General features: G+C 40.8%; 1 pseudogene; it reads right to left on the bottom strand.

Moving 5' to 3' along the window:
- Window positions 1–4646: 4646 nt before the first annotated feature.
- LOC148003721 (large ribosomal subunit protein uL11 pseudogene) lies at window positions 4647–5295 on the bottom strand (annotated as a pseudogene).
- Between the last annotated feature and the right edge of the window lie 11173 nt (window positions 5296–16468).

Genomic DNA, 16468 nt, shown 5'->3' with positions numbered 1-16468 from the left:
GGTGGTTTAGTCCCCAGGAGCTCTGGGCGGTCTGGTTGGTTGATATTGTTGTTCTTCCTACAGGGTTACAAACCCCTTCAGCTCCTTCAGTCCTTTCTCTAACTCCTCCATTGGGGTCCCCATACTCAGTCCAATGGTGAGCTGCAAGCATCCTCATCTGTATCAGTAAGGCTCTGGCACAGCCTCTCAGGAGACACCCATATCGGGCTCCTGTCAGCAAGCACTTCTTGGCATCAACAATAGTGACAGGGTTTGGTGGCTGCATATGGTGTGGATCCCCAGGTGGGGCAGTCTCTGGATGACCTTTCCTTCAGTCCCTGCTCCACTCTTTCTCCTTGTATTTCCTCCCATGAGTATTTTATTCCCCGTTTTAAGAAGGACTAAAGCATCCACACCTTGGTCTTCCTTCTTCTTGAGCTTCATATGATCTACAAATTGTTTCTTGAGTATTCTGAGCTTTTGGGCCAATATCCACTTATCAGTGAGTGCATACCATGTGTGTTCTTTTGTGACTGGGTTACCTCACTCAGGATGATATTTTCTAGTTCCATCCATTTACCTAAGAATTTCATGAAGTCATTGTTTTTGATAGCTGAGTAGTACTCCATTGTGTAGATGTACCACATTTTCTGTATCCATTCCTCTGTTGAAGGGCATCTGGGTTCTTTCCAGCTTCTGGCTATTATAAATAAGGCTGCAATGAACATAGTGGAGCACGTGCCCTTGTTATATGTTGAAGCATCTTTTGGGTGTATGCCCAGGAGTGATATAGCTGCATCCTCAGGCAGTTCAATGTCCAATTTTCTGAGGAACCACCAGACTGATTTCCAGAATGGTTGTACCAGTCTGCAACCCCACCAACAATGGAGGAGTGTTCCTTTTTCTCCACATCCTGGCCAGCATCTGCTGTCACCTGAGTTTTTGATCTTAGCCATTCTCACTTGTGTGAGGTGGAATCTCAGGGTTGTTTTGATTTGCATTTCCCTGATGATTAAGGATGTTGAGCATTCCTTTAGGTGCTTCTTGGCCATTTGATATTCCTCAGTTGAGAATTCTTTGTTTAGCTCTGTACCCCATTATAAATAGGATTATTTGTCTCCCTGTGGTCTAACTTCTTGAGTTATTTGTATATATTAGATATTACTCCCTATCAGATGTAGGATTGGTAAAGACATTTTCCCAGCATGTTGGTTGCCGTTTGACCTATTGACAGTGTCCTTTGCCTTACAGAAAATTTACAATTTTATGAGCTCCCATTTGTCGATTGTTGATCTTAGAGCATAAGCCATTGGTGTTCTGATCAGGAAAATTTCCTCTGTGCCTATGTGTTCAAGGCTCTTCCCCACATTCTCTTCTATTAGTTTCAGTCTATCTGGTTTTATGTGGAGGTCTTTGATCCACTTGGACTTGAGCTTTGTATAAGGAGATAAGAATGGTTTGATTTGCATTCTCCTACAGGCTGACCTCCAGTTGAACCAGCACCATTTGTTGAAAATGCTGTCGTCTCTTGTTTTAGCTCCTTTGTCAAAATCAAGTGATCATAAGTGTGTGCTTTCATTTCTCGGTCTTCAGTTCTATTGCATTGAGCTTTCTGTCTGTCTCTGTACCAATACCATAGTTTTTTATCACTATTGCTCCGTAATACAGCTTGAGGCTAGGGATAGTGATTCCCCCAGAAGTTCTTTTATTGTTGAGAATAGTTTTTTGCTATCCTGGGTTTTTTGTAATTCCAAGTGAATTTTCAAATTGCTCTAACTCTTTGAAGAATTGAGTTGGAATTTTGATGGGGATTGCATTGAATCTGTAGATTGCTTTTGGTAAGATGGCCATTTTTACTATATTAATCCTGCCAATCCATGAGCATGGGAGATCCTTCCACCTTCTGAGATCTTGTTTGATTTCTTTCTTCAGAGACTTGAAGTTCTTGTCGTACAGATCTTTGACTTGCTTGGTTAGAGTCACACCAAGGTATTTTATATTTTTTGTGACTGTTGAAAAGGGTGTCATTTCCCTAATTTCTTTCTCAGATCATGTGGTTTTATCCTTTGAGTAGAGGAAGGCTACCAGTTTGTTTAAGTTAATTTTATATCTAACTACTTTGCTGAAGTTGTTTATCAGGTTTAGGAGTTCTCTGGTGGAATTTTTGAGGTCACTTAAGTATACTATCATATTATCAGCAAATAGCAATACTTTGACTTCTTCCTTTCCAATTTGTATCTCTTTGACCTCCTTTTGTTGTCTAATTGCTGCTATGGCTAGGACTTTGAGTACTATATTGAATAGATAGGGAAAGAGTGGGTAAGCAATCTTAGTGGCATTGCTTCATTTCTCTCCATTTAGTTTGATATTGATTACTGGTTTACTGTGTATTGCTTTTAATATGTTTAGGTGTGGACGTTGAATTCCTGATCTTTCTAAGACTTTATCATAAAGGGTGGGATTTTGTCAAATGCTTTCTCAGAATCTAATAAGAAGATCATGTGGCTTTTTTCTTTGAGTTTGTTTATATGGTGAATTACATTGATGCATTTCCATATATTGAACCATCCCTGTATCCCAGGGATGAAACTTACTTGACCATGATGGATGATCGTTTTGATGTGTTCTTGGATTTGGTTTGTAAGAACCTTATTGAGGATTTTGGCATCGATATTCATGAGGGAAATTGGCCTGAAGCTGTCTTTCTTTGTAGGGTCTTGTGTGGTTTAGGTATAAGTGTAATTGTGGCTTCAAAGAACGAATTGGATACTGTTCCTTCTGTCTCTATTTCACGGAACAGTTTGGAGAGCATTCTTACTAGGCCTCCTTTGACGGTCCGATAAAATTCTGCACATCTGGTCCTGGGCTTTTTTGGTTGGGAAATTTTTAATTACTGATTCTAATTCTTTAGGGGATACAGAACGGTTTGGGTAGTTTATCTGATCCTGATTTAATTTTGGTACCTGGTATCTGTCTAGATAATTGTCTATTTCCTCCAGACTTTTCCAGTTTTGATGAGTATAGGCTTTTATAGTAGGATATGATATTTTTTTAATTTCCTCAGTTTCTGTTGCTATGTCTCACTTTTCATTTCTGATTTTGTAAATTTGGATAATGCTTCTGTGTGCTCTGGTTAGTCTGGCTAAGAGTTTATCTATATTGTTGATTCTCAAAGAACCAGCTCCTGGTTTTGTTGATTCTTTATATAGTTCTTTTTGTTTCTACTCAGTTAATTTCAGCTGAGTTTGATTATTTCCTGCTACTTCTCTTGAGTGTATTTGCTTCTTTTTGTTCTAGAGCTTTCAGATGTGCTGTTAAGCTGCTAGTGTATGCTCTTTCCTGTTTCTTTTTGGAGGCACTCAGAGCTATGAGTTTTCCTCTTAGCACTGCTTTTGTTGTGTCCCATAAGTTTGGGTTTGCTGTGCCTTCATTTTCATTAAATTCTAAAAAGTCTTTAATTTCTTTTTTTTATTTCTTCCTTAACCAAGTTATCATTGAGTAGAGAGAGCATTGTTCAGCTCCCATGTATATGTGGGCTTTCTATAATTTTTGTTGTTATTAAAGACTAGCCTTCGTGCATGGTGATCTGAGAGGATGCATGGGATTATTTCAATCTTCTTATGTCTACTAGGGCCTGTTTTGTGACTAATTATATGGTCAGTTTTGGAGAAGGCACCATGAGGTGCTGAGAAGAAGGTATATTCTTTGCTTTAGGATGAAATGTTCTATAGTTGTCTGTTAAATCCATTTAGTTTGTAACTTCTGTTAGTTTCACTGTGTCTCTGTTTAATTTCTGTTTCCATGATCTGTCCATTGCTGAGAGTGGGGTGTTGAAGTCTCCCACTATTATTGTGTGAGGTGCAATGTGTGATTTGAGCTTTAGTAAAGTTTCTTTTATGAATGTGGGTGCCCTTGCATTTGGAGCATAGATGTTTAGAATTGAAAATTCAACTTGGTACATTTTTCCTTTGATGAATATAAAGTATCCTTCCTTGTCTTTTTTTGATAACTTTTAGTTGAAATTTGATTTTATTCAATATTAGAATTGCTACTCGAGCTTGTTTCTTCAGACCACTTGCTTGGAAAATTTTTTCTTGCCTTTTACTCTGAGGTAGTGTCTGTCTTTGTCACTGAAGTGTGTTTCCTTTATGCAGCAAAATACTGGGTCCTGTTTAGGTATCCAGTCTGTTAGTCCGTTTCTTTATTGGGGAATTGAGTCCACTCATGTTAAGAGATATTAAGGGACAGTGATTGTTGTTTCCTGTTATTTTTGTTGTTAGAGATGGAATTATGTTTGGGTTTGTCGAAAGATGTCTTTCTTGCTTTTTCTAGGGTGTAGTTTCCCTCCTTGTGTTGAAGTTTTCCATCAATTATCCTTTGAAGGGCTAGATTTGTGGAAAGATATTACGTAAATTTGGTTTTGTCATGGAATATCCTGGTTTCTCCATCTATGGTAATTGAGATTTTTGCTGGATATAGTAGCCTGGGCTGGCATTTTTGTTCTCTTAGGGTCTGTATGACATCTGCCCAGGATCTTCTGGCTTTCATAGTCTCTGTTGAGAAGTCTGGTGTAATTCTGATAGTTCTGACTTTATATGTTACTTGGCCTTTTTCCCTTACTGCTTTTAATATTCCTTCTTTGTTTTGTGCACTTGTTATTTTGACTATTATGTAACAGGAAGAATTCCTTTTTTCATTTTTTTTATCAGGTAGCCTTTTATTGAAAATTTTTCTTGTTGCTTCTTAAGCTGGGCATTCCACACACAGCTTTTGATGTCATCTATGATATCATGAGGGTGCCGGCCATCCACATTGCAGCCCACAGACTGTGCAGTACCCAAGATCTCCTTGCTAGTTCCAGAAAGTTCTCTGGCCAAAGACCAGTGTCTGGTCTTCTGGGCAATGTTGATAATCTCATCAAAAGTGATGTTTCCACTGTATTTAATGTTTTTCTTCTTCTTTCTGTCTCTTGGTGGCTCCTTGAGGGCTTTGACGATCAGGGCAGAGGCAGAGGGCACCACTTCAATCTGGACCTGTCTGTCTGGATGGCCAGTTTCACTGTAACCCTGAGACCTTTCCAGTCAGCTGTAGCCTTGGCAAAGTCATCACCAACTTTCTTAAGATTGGACCAATCTTAAGAGCCAAGGTGGATATGACCCCAACCTCGCCTCCTGTGCACCTCAAGTACATACATAACTTTGATCTCACTGGGCTTAAACTTGGGCAGCATGGTGGAGGTTGCTGGTGTCAGACGAATCCGGATTCGTGATGACCAAAGTGACAAGAGGAATTTCCTTTTTGGTCAATCTATTTGGAGTTTCATAGGCTCCTTGTATGTTCATGGACATCTCTTTAGGTTAGGGAAGTTTTCTTCTATAATTTTGTTGAAGATATTTACTGGCCCTTTAAGTTGGGAATCTTTGCTCTCTTCTATACCTATTATCCTTAGGTTTGGTCTTCTCATTGTGTCCTGGATTTCCTAGATGTTTGGGGTTAGGAGATTTTTTCATTTTTCATCTTCTTTGACCATTGTGTCAATGTTTTTTATGGTATCTTCTGCCCCTAAGATTTTTTTCTTTAATCTCTTGTATTCTGTTGGTGATGCTTACATCTATGACTCCTGCTCTCTTTTCTAGGTTTTCTATATCCAGGGTTGTTTCTCTTTGTGATTTCTTTATTGTTTCTATATCCAATTTTAGATCTTGGATGGATTTGTTCAATTCCTTCACCTGTTTGGTTGTGTTTTCCTGTAATTCTTTAAGGGGTCTTTGTGTTTCCTCTTTAAGGGCTTCTACTTATTTACCTGTGTTCTCCTATATTTCTTTAATGGAGTTATTTATGTCCTTTGTAAAGTCTTCTATCATCATCATGAGATGTGATTTTAAATTCAAATTTTGTTTTTCTGTTGTGCTGCAGTATCTAGTATTTGCTGTGGTGGGAGAACTGAGTTCTGATGATGCCAAGTAGTCTTGGTTTCTGTTGCTTAGGTTCTTGTGCTTGCCTGTCACTATCTGGTTATCTCTGATGTTAGCTGGTCTTGCTGTCTCTGACTGGAGCTTGTCCCTTCTGTGGGCCTGTAAGCCTGTGATCCTAGGGATGAGAGCACTCCTGGGAGGCCAACTCTCTCCGTGCATGTTTTGGGTCCAGAGGACTGTGGGAACACCTTAGTTCTGAGCACAGATGGAGATTGGAAGTAATATGTGCATTCTTAATTTCAAGTATGTCTCTCAAAAGAGCCGATCCCTTCATCCACTTCCATACACAACCTTGTTTCCAGCAGATCATTGACTTCAGATAGGTGATAGAAAGGTGGATTTATGGAAGTCCTTAGATCTGTCTCCTTTTTTTGGACACCTAATGCTGTATTACCAATTCTTGCAGAAATCTGAGTTCAAAACTGAAGGCTTCTATTGCAAATGTATGGAAGCCAATGTGTTCTTTCCACAAGCACTCAAAACTTTAGGGAAATATCAGCGGGGCTGATGGTAGATGAGTCTTACCTCAGTTTGCCTATAATTTCCTGGGTCGTGGGCCAGATTTGGCAAATAGTCACATGTCTCATCAGGAAACAGACACAACTTTGGACCATCTCATTTGGGAAATTTTGGAAAGCCCCAAGCTCTGTCCTCAGAATAGCAACTGCATGTCTGGAGTGAGTGATGAATGTTCCCAGGTGTCAACTTGACTATATCTGAATGAACTACAATCCAGAAATGGAAGGCACACCTATGATCCAAATCTTGATGCTAAAAGACACAGGTTTGAATCCAGATCTTGAGGCATAGTGGTCATGAAAAGTTTAGGCCTGGGCAAGGTAGTACATGACTTTAATCCCAGGAGACAGAAACAAACAGATATGAATTCAAGGGCAACTTGGAACAGACCAAGTTCCAAGTAAAGAACGGTTAAGGTCCAGGAGTGGTGGTACACACCTTCAATCTGGGCCATACCTTCTGCTGGTGGCCTACTAAAGACAATGGAAGAAGGAAGGCTTTCTTCTTCTTCATCTGCTTGCACTTACTTGCTAGCACATTTGTTGGAGCCTGCTTATACAGAAGACCAGCTGAAACACCTGGCCTCATGGACCAAGCCACTACTAGATTCTTGGACTTCCCATTCACAGCTGCCCATTGTTGGGTTAGTTGGACTGCAGACTGTAAATCATCACAATAAATCCCTTTAACATATAGAGATATTCCATAAGTCCTGTGACTGAAAAGTATGATCCAAGGCAGTGCTCATCATTATATTTAATGTTGGAAATAGGTACAGAGTGTTCTGTGATCTGTGGGACTCTGGACAACAGGACTTCTTGCCCAAGGGTTTCCTCTAAGGAATGTGGTTGACCTTGTCAGATTCTCACAAGTTGTTTCCATGCAAAGCTGGTGGGACTTGACACTCATTCATTAATGAAAAGTTATTTTTGCATCTCTCATACTAATTAACAAATCCTCAAGTGCAGATTTCACAGAAAAATTTGAAGTGCTCAGTAATCGTGCCTGGAGTGCACCTCTCAGATCGTGATGCTTCAAATGCTACTCGGTGCTAGGACGCAAATGAAAAATTAATTTTGCTCAGAAAACTCTTTATCCTGAAGCATTTTAAGGTAAATTTTTTTTTGTAAAGATGATACAATAAAGCCCAGGGCAGACTTTTGTTCATTTCGGCAACTCCTAATTGAATGACAATGATGGCACTATTGGAGATCTCAGGGCCTAGCAATGTGCCATAAAACTGCAAGGTTCAGCCCTGTTTCCTCTGAGCTGCAGCTGGAACTCAGTGTCCCAAACTAAGTAACAGAAGCAGCATCACTTTTGCTGTTCCCTCTGCGGGCGTTGCCCACCACGTGTCAGCAGCTCCACTGCTGGGGAATTGGATGCATCCTTGATGGGTCCGCTTTACCATGCACGATTGCTAGATCACTACAGTGAGCTAAACAGTAGCCTCTGAGCAACTGTCCCCAAGTCCCACCGTCACACTGTTAATGCAATCTTATTTGGGAAAAGGGGCTTTGTAAATGTAATTGGGGGGTCTTCAGCTGTGATCGTCCTTGATTGACTGAACAATGCATAAACTTTATCAATAATGTTCTTTAAAGCAGAAAAAGATTTGACTCCATCGATAGAGGAAAAAGAAAGAAGAGGAGCTATGTGAAGACAGGAGCAAGAGAGGAGTTACTTAGCTGCAAAATTAGTCACTGAAAACTCGAAGAGTCATGGGGCATCTCACTCGAGTCCAGGAAACAGCCTGGAAAACACCTTGATTTTGGTTTTTAGGTTCCAGGATCGTGAAAGAACAACGTCTATTCTTTTAAGTCACCAAGGTCACGGTAGTTGGTTCTCTTAGCCCTTCAAAAGTAAGTCTGTTTTCCAAGTCCTGCTAAGCGGTGTTAATATTTTTTACTCCATCCTATATGCTACTGACATTATTTAGAATACTACCAATCTACAGAAATATTTTGGTTAATAAGAAAGAAGTCATAGGCTGAGGTAAAGGATGCCTTCAGCGTTTTGCTGGTGCTGGGTCACTCTGTTTCCAGGCTTTGTGTCCACATGCTGTTGCTACAGCTGAACGCTTCTGAACAGGAAGTGAAGTGTTTGCACTGTCCCCATCGGCTGAAGTCTGCAGCATACCTGGCAGCTGGCACCTGCACAGATTGACTTGACGAAAGTTTGAAACACCACAGACACTGTCCTTCATGCACTGAAGAAAGAAAGCAAACTGCTTCTGTTTTGTTTCTGTTTCCAATATTGCAGCTGTGGGCTAGAAAACAGAGGCTCCTGGTGAATCTAAAGAGTTTCCCCCACCTCTCTCTTCTAAAACCAACCAGATAAACCAGATGGACAGAGAGGGGACTTCAGTGAAAGCTGCAGGACAGGAACAGTTGCGACTTTAACTGTAAGCCCAGCATTTGGAAGACAACTTCTAAATTCTTTCGGATTTAAGCACTGAAAAAGTAAAAACTAAAATGAAAACCTTTATCTCTTCACTAAGGAGGGTGCTTACCCTACGGGGAGAGCTGCAGCACCTCTACCACTCTGTTAAGCCGGGGGATCTTTTCTCCTGGGTCTAATGAGATTATTGATTCCCAAGAACCAGTTGGCTTCAGGCGAAGCACCTCCTCCTTGGGCCTGAAATTTATTCCACTGTGAATGTGATAGCATGTTTCTCACAGGCTTAATGTAGTTTCAATAGTCCTTACCTATAATGGAGGAATTTAACAAATGCCATATCGATGTGTTGCTAATTACTGATTATAGGCAACAATGCCAAGAGCAAACTCTCTAAACGTTCCCCGAGCATTAGAGCACTTCTTCTGAATTTGTCTTGACGGCTGTTTTCTCATCGTTAGATTCCTCTCTTCTTTTTCATTATGACACTTCCCCACTCCAACACTATAATAATAAGACTACAAACATTACAGCAGATCAAATTTGGAGGGAGGCGTGAGAAAATCTGGGGAGCCTTCCACTCGAAGCCTCTTCTGTTAATGTCTGTCACAGTCTCTCATTACCAGAGAACAGAACTCACAGTGAGCGCTTCTGTCATAACGCAGGCGAGAAATAACAAGCCGGATTGTAAAGAGACAGTTATTATTGTACTTGTTTTTGGTTGGGCACAGAAATAAGCCATCAAGGAGCATGTATATTGTGCATAAACACAGATATACAGTTTCGCAAAGTAAAATTGTATTGTCATAGAAGTGTGACCATAAAGTAACAAGATTAATTTTCTTGTCACATGTGTGGAAACCACTTGTCATTCTGTGCATGGAAACTTTCTGTAATCGTGCCTTAAATACAGCAACATTTAAATAGCTAGCCTCACAAATATACCAGAGCCCTTTCTCAATTCAACACCCAATCAGGTTAGCTTTAGGATTCTCATAAATGCTCCCAAACCTCAAGCTCTGTTGGCCCCTGGACAGTTGAACTGAGAACTCAGAAAGATTCTGTCCCCCGTGCCTCTGACACCTGCAAATCTGACATTCCTCACCAGGCAGTTTATTGATGTTATCTCTAATCCCTACAGCCACTCACAAGTGTGTCCATTACTGCCATCATTACTGCATTACAGATGAGGAATAGACTCGGAAAGGTTAAACGACTCGCCTCGGGGCCCACAAGCACTAAGTGAGCACAGATTAGAACTTCTGTCTAATTACTAATCTCTGTCTCATTACCAAGCCCGTGACTCAAAGACAAAGCCCTTCATGACACAATTAATGCTGGAAATGTAAACAGGAATGGCGGAGGATGCTTAAGAATCTGTAGCTGACAATGAAGATCTAATAATAAAGACAAGGAACGCCAGAGCCAGTAACCAGGAGCCCAGAAGGCCTGAGTGTGGAGCACAGCCTCCTACAACTCTGCCCAAGGATGCCCGAAAAAGTCTGATTTCATTTCATCCATTGAGACAAAACTTGCTTTCATTCTTGGTCTTCAAAGGTAGCAAACACTTTTAAACTGCCCAGTTGAGATATAGGAAGTATTGTTAAGAAAATACCTAAATTATCAAAGGGAATTAAAATTTTGGTTTGTGCTGACAGGGTGCATTGGGGCCATATTCCCTTGTTCTTGAAAAGGCTCTCTTGGCTCTTGGTCTCTCCCAACCTTGGTTCCCTGTCATAGCTAGTTCTGCTCAGTGGAAGCAGCCTCCTCAGCTGGTAGATATCAACTGGGCTCAGCTTGGTTGAGTTCAGTTTTGGAGGAGTGGAACCCCAAGGTCTCTGAAGTTATAAATGCTGAGGAAACATGCCCAGATAAGCTTTCAGGAAACATACCAAGTTAGCCTTCATAACTTCCTCCCCAAATACCAAAAATGAAGACAGACAGAGAGAGAGAGAGAGAGAGAGAGAGAGAGAGAGAGAGAGAGAGAGAAGAGAAGAGAAGAGAAGAGAAGAGAAGAGAAGAGAAGAGAAGAGAAGAGAAGAGAAGAGAAGAGAAGAGAAGGGAAGATTACTAGAAAAACATCATCTATGGTCACTGTCAGCTCTGGTCAGTGCCCTTGTCTCTGGGTGTCCTTGCCTCTGTGTATCCTGCTTAGCTCGGGTTTATCTAAAGTTTAAAGTCACTGAGACCTCACGTCTATGAAGTCATGATTCCTAAAATTAAGAAAGAGGAACCAGTGCTGACAACATTGTTAGACAAAGTTATATTAAGAGCCTTCTGGTGAGGGGAGTGGCTATTCGTGAAAATAAAATGGTTCTAATCACAAGGGACTTTCTTACTTTGCTTCTTTTATACTGATTCTTCAGAAACAACAACAGCAACAACAACAACAACAATGTCAACAACAAAGAAATAAGGAGGGGGAGGGGCTTGCTGTTCGTGTTGCTCAGAATCCCGGAGCTGGAATATGGACTTTTCCTCAGATGGCAAAGTGATTCATGTGGCAGATGGCATCAGGCTTCCTGTGTCTGATGTTATAGGTCTTAACACAATGTAAGGAAAGGCAATCCACATTTAAAATTCAAAAATAGTATATACATCTGACTTTGTTCCTGTCCTTTATTCATTTGACCAAATAATTTCAGCTAATTAAGGGAGAGGTGTGGTGTCACATCCCTGTCATCTCAGCGTTGAGGAGGCTGGAACCGTGTGGGCTACATAACACAAAGTGTCTAAAAGGGAAATTACTTGGTTTGTCTTATTCATGTAGGACACATCTACCTGAATTAGGATATCAGAAGCCATTTGACATGTGTGCATCCTTAGGGATCATCGGAACTCAATACATTGCCATCAAGTCTTGAAGAGGGTCCTGGCCTCAGTTAACCAATCTGTACAATGATGCTCTTGCATAAGTGATCTGCAACACTCTTCCAGACTTTTTTTTAAAAAAAACAGACAAATATCTTTAATACAAATGAGCAGTAACTATGTAGCGATATCAGAATAAGCTGTGATCAATAGGACAGTTTTTTTCCCCAAAAGATACAAGATGTACAGATGAATCAGTCATACCTTACACATGTCTGCTGGGGGGAGGGGGAACATTTAATTTCATAATGAAGTATGGCTATTTTCATAGTTTTTACCAGCTTAAAATTCCAAAGACATTAACAGAATTGTGCATTTCCATAATTGTTACAAGTAAAAAAGGAGTGAATCATGTACCTAAATCTGTCATTCTATGTACTACTCCAAAGTACAATAGAGTCCCTTCCTTTCCTTATATAGTACAAAAATACCAAGACACTAGTAGGCATCCGTACTACAAATCAAGCTATGTTTTAGAATAAGTTTCATAAACACAAGGCCATCTTTCTCTTTGGTTTAAAAAATAAAAGAGGTAGGTAGGTTAAAGGCAAAGATTTCCACTACAGTTTTCAGAAAGCAACTGTACAGAAATTACCAGAAATCAAATGAGCACATGGACTAAATCTTAAAATGTTAAAATATCTTCATTTGTTTGTTTGTTTTTGGTTTTGTTTTGGAGACAGGGTTTCTCCGTGTAACCCTGGCTGCCCTGGAACTCTCTCTGTATACCAGGCTGACCTTGAACTCAGAGATATGCCCGCCTCTGCCTCCTGAGTGCTAGGACTACAGGCAATGTGCCAATCCTGCCAGGCTAAGAGTCTCTTCTTATAGAAGAAATAAGATTTTTCTAAGTTTTAAAACAAATCATAAAAGATAACTATCAAAACCAGTTTTAGTTTAAAAAATTGAATGCTTTTACGTGTTACAAATTTTCTGTCATCTTCCTCAATCTTGAGGCAAGTGAACATGTAGATGCATATGACTACAGACTGAGCCTTTCATTAAAACACGTAAGATGAATATATACTGCTACTGAAATGTGCTGGTGCCTTAGCTTTGTGCTGCTCCCTTTGAGAAGCAAAGGTTCAGAGACTTCAAAAGTGAGGGTGCCTGCCGACCATTCACCTGAAATCAGGTGAGGGGAAGAGCAGTTTCACATTACTATGAAGGTCCCAAGGAGCCTTCCTGGTTAAAACTATGCATTTATAGAGTAAAAGAAATGATTGCTCAATATGTAAGCATAAGAAATTATGGTACACCCATAGAAATGGATTAATTACCTCTCAGCAATAAAAAGAAGAAAAATGAACTTAAGATACACACAACAGTGTGGATGAATCTATAAATATTTGTGCTGGGTGAAATAAACCAGGCAAGAAAAAAAAAGCTTTCATTTACATAAAACTCTAGGAGGAGGACCCTAGCAAAGATAAAGATATCTTTTCCCTGGGGCATTGTGAAACTTTCAGGGTAAGAGATGTGTTCATTATCATGATTGAGCTGATAATTTCCCTGAGTAAATGCATACGTCAAACCTTATGACATTCTACACTTTAAGTATGTGACATTTACTATGCAACTCAGTCTCAACAAAGCTATTGAAAGGAAAGGAAAGAAACAGACAAGGAGCTGGGGGGAGTCTGGAGATCTGCAAAGATAGCTGGATGGAAAATCTAACTACAGAAGATGACTCAGAGGACAGGAAGGGGAGCTCCTGGACAGAGCAGAGGATGGTGCATAAACACAGAAGGGTCTGCCAGCATCCTAACTGCTCCCCTTCAAAGGCCAGAGAAGCAATCTGGAAGCTATAAAAGCAAAGCCCATGCTGTGGTCGGCACAAGCTGAACAACAGAAGGCTTTGCTGACTGCCCAGACATCAACTTCGGCTGCCAATATCACCAGAGATGCTGTTAGGCCCGTTCCAGAGCTGAGCAATGACTGGACCTTCTCCACGCCAATCATATTCAGCCCAGGCTGTCATCAAGCTTTTAGACTTTTACCACTCAGGGAAGACCGTGTTTGCCCGATATTACCTTGGCTGGCCAAAAGGAGTCTCAACATGGAGTCAGGTGGAGGATTCGTTCCAGATTCTTCTGAAAGGTTTTCTCAGCTCTCCAATGCCGCATAGACAAAGACCAGTATTGTAGTCTCTGTCTTTTTCTTTTTTTCTGTCCTCTCAATTGTCTCCCCCCACTCTTCTTCTACAACTTTGGGATTTGTAGGGGACAGCCGCACTGTGAGCTCTGCTTTCTTCAGGCTAATGGACTTTAATAGAAGCATTGGCAGAAAGTTAAATTGGATAAAGATCAAAGTTGATAAAATCCCTAGTAAGCCCACAGTCGGTCCACTTTAAAGGCGACAGTCCCATTCACTTCTGATTAAAATGGAAATTGTCTATAAAGAACCTCCTTGGGACAAAGTTGAATGACAGAAGTAGATTAAGCAAGCAGTTCATTACCCTTAAGTGAAAAATGAGCAAACTCATCGTTCAGAGGCAGTAATGGGGTCCTGATGGTAACGTAATAATTAAAAAGACACAACCTAAATTTAGCCGAGCAGCTCTGAAGATCCTCCAGGGCCCTGAAATTAGAACGTAGTCTCCTCTAAGTACAAACTCTCCTCAGACTATCTCTCATCAGATTGGTGCCATCTTCCTGTGTGGACCCAGTTACCACGGAATATCACAGAACAAATATGAATAGATGGTGCCCGTGGCCACCCGTTTGATCTTGCTGTCTTTAGTTGCACTTACTTCCATCTAGTCCTCGCTGCTGTGGGTGTCTATTTCATCTGACTTGTCCTGGGAAGGCATGCATTTGCATATCATCCACCCCCACTTCCCCACCCATTGTTGCCTTCCCACTTTCCAACTCCATAAAAGATCATCTGTTCAATAAAAATCCTGTTCCTGCTACTTATTAAAGAAGAACTCCACTGCTAATGACATAGAAGCTGGCGGCAGTATTAATTAGACTCTAGACCATCACTGTGGCTCTTGGTTCTCCTCTGATTCTTCCTTTGCCAATAGAACATGCAGCCTTGATCACAGGAAAGACTTTCTTAGGAAAAGACAAGAGTAGAATTGAAATCCCAACAGCCAGGGCTACCCACTCTCCCAGGTATCCTGGTGAATGCTATAGTTTGGTGGAAAGAACAATAATTTCAAAGATTAATTAGAAATATGCAGGAGTTGGAGAGAGCTCAGTGGTTAAGAGCACACACTGGTCTTTTAGAGGAGCCGAGTTCAGTCTCCACCACCCAAGTCAAGCAGTTCATAAACACTTGTAGCTCCAATTGAAGGAGTTCTGACACCATGGCTGAACTCTTGGCCAGCATTCACATATTCATACCCAATGGAGATGCAAATACATAGTTAAAAAGCATAAAGTAAATCTCAGAAAAGATGGGCAAGCTTTGTGCTAGCTCCTTATACATTAATTGTTAGGGGTGGTTTAATTCTTCCTTTATATATATGTAGCGGGATACACAGAATGATCATGTGAGCCCCTGTTATAATAGACCACAGAGTCTAGACTATGGTCTAAGTTAACCTTAACTAAGCATGACAAGCCACCCAAACCTCCCAATGCACAGCCCAGTGGCTGCTTACTGAGGCACTCAGTTGCTATCATTATAACTATTTCCTTCTAACCCTCAGTTTCAAGCTCTGGCAGGTATACTGAGAATTAAAAAGAAACATTTTTATTTCCTTAAATGAAAAAGAATCCAGGAAGATTAATAGAACAAAGTATTATAATTCTTAATCATTGCGATTTCTCAAGCCTGGCAGGTGTAATTAAATAGACATCAGCAAATAAACCGTAGGGTTCAGGTTCAGGGCGTACCTCAGGTGGAACAGAGTGAAGCAGGAGGCTCACCCGAGGAAGGAAACCGGGAGATGCTCAGCTCTGAAGTGCCCCCTAAGAACTGGGCCATAACTATAAACTAAGGTTCGTGGAGAGCTCTTTCAGATCTTGGGGAAGAGCTCATTTCTGAAGCCATGCTGCCTGCATCCGTCGCTGTGGCTGCCACTGTGTCTGCAGAACCAAAATGAAACTAATTTTAGCTACATTTCCTTCAGCCTCTCACCTTTCCTAGGAAAGAATTTTCTTTAGAGAATCTAAACGTTGAGCTGATTAGTAACGCATACATTCGAAGACAGAAAGCAAGAAAAAAGATTCTCAGTTGAGTCGCTCTTACAAACTAACTAAAGAGGCCCTACTAACCATGAACCTTACAGTCAGAGTTGAGGCCGTCTGCTCTTGAAGTAGGAATGTGATAGAGGGAATATAGGTACAGAAAAGTAAGGATCCCTACTAGTGCTCAGAGAGAGGAATTACTACCCCCCCCCCCCCCCCCCGTCCTAAACTAGCCTAGAATCCATGGGAGTGCAGGTCTGACTCTCAAGACTCTCACACTACTAGGGAATGTCGGAAAAGGTACTGCCCAGCTTTGTGTAATATTGTTTGTTGCTGAGGGAAGTCTCTTTGTTTTCAGTAGTCTGTTGATTTAAACCTACTCCAGTGTTCAGTAGCAAACAATTTCTGATTAACTTTCTTCATATGTTTTTACTTGTTTTAATCAGCTTAACACTAAATCCTTCTACATAGCAGAAGAAGAGGGACCCCCAGTTTGAGTCTTGGACAGAGAGAAGCTGGTTCTGTCTGTAGCTTGGTAATACAGAGGGAAGGCTAAAGAGAAATCCGGACAGACAGAGCCTGGCGAGG

The sequence above is a fragment of the Rattus norvegicus genome, chromosome 9 (assembly GCF_021556685.1).
Source record: "Rattus norvegicus strain SHRSP/BbbUtx chromosome 9, alternate assembly SHRSP_T2T, whole genome shotgun sequence".
NCBI classification, from domain to species: Eukaryota; Metazoa; Chordata; class Mammalia; order Rodentia; family Muridae; genus Rattus; species Rattus norvegicus.
The sequence above is the reverse complement of the archived record's forward strand: the minus strand, read 5'-3'. Positions and strand labels throughout refer to the sequence as shown.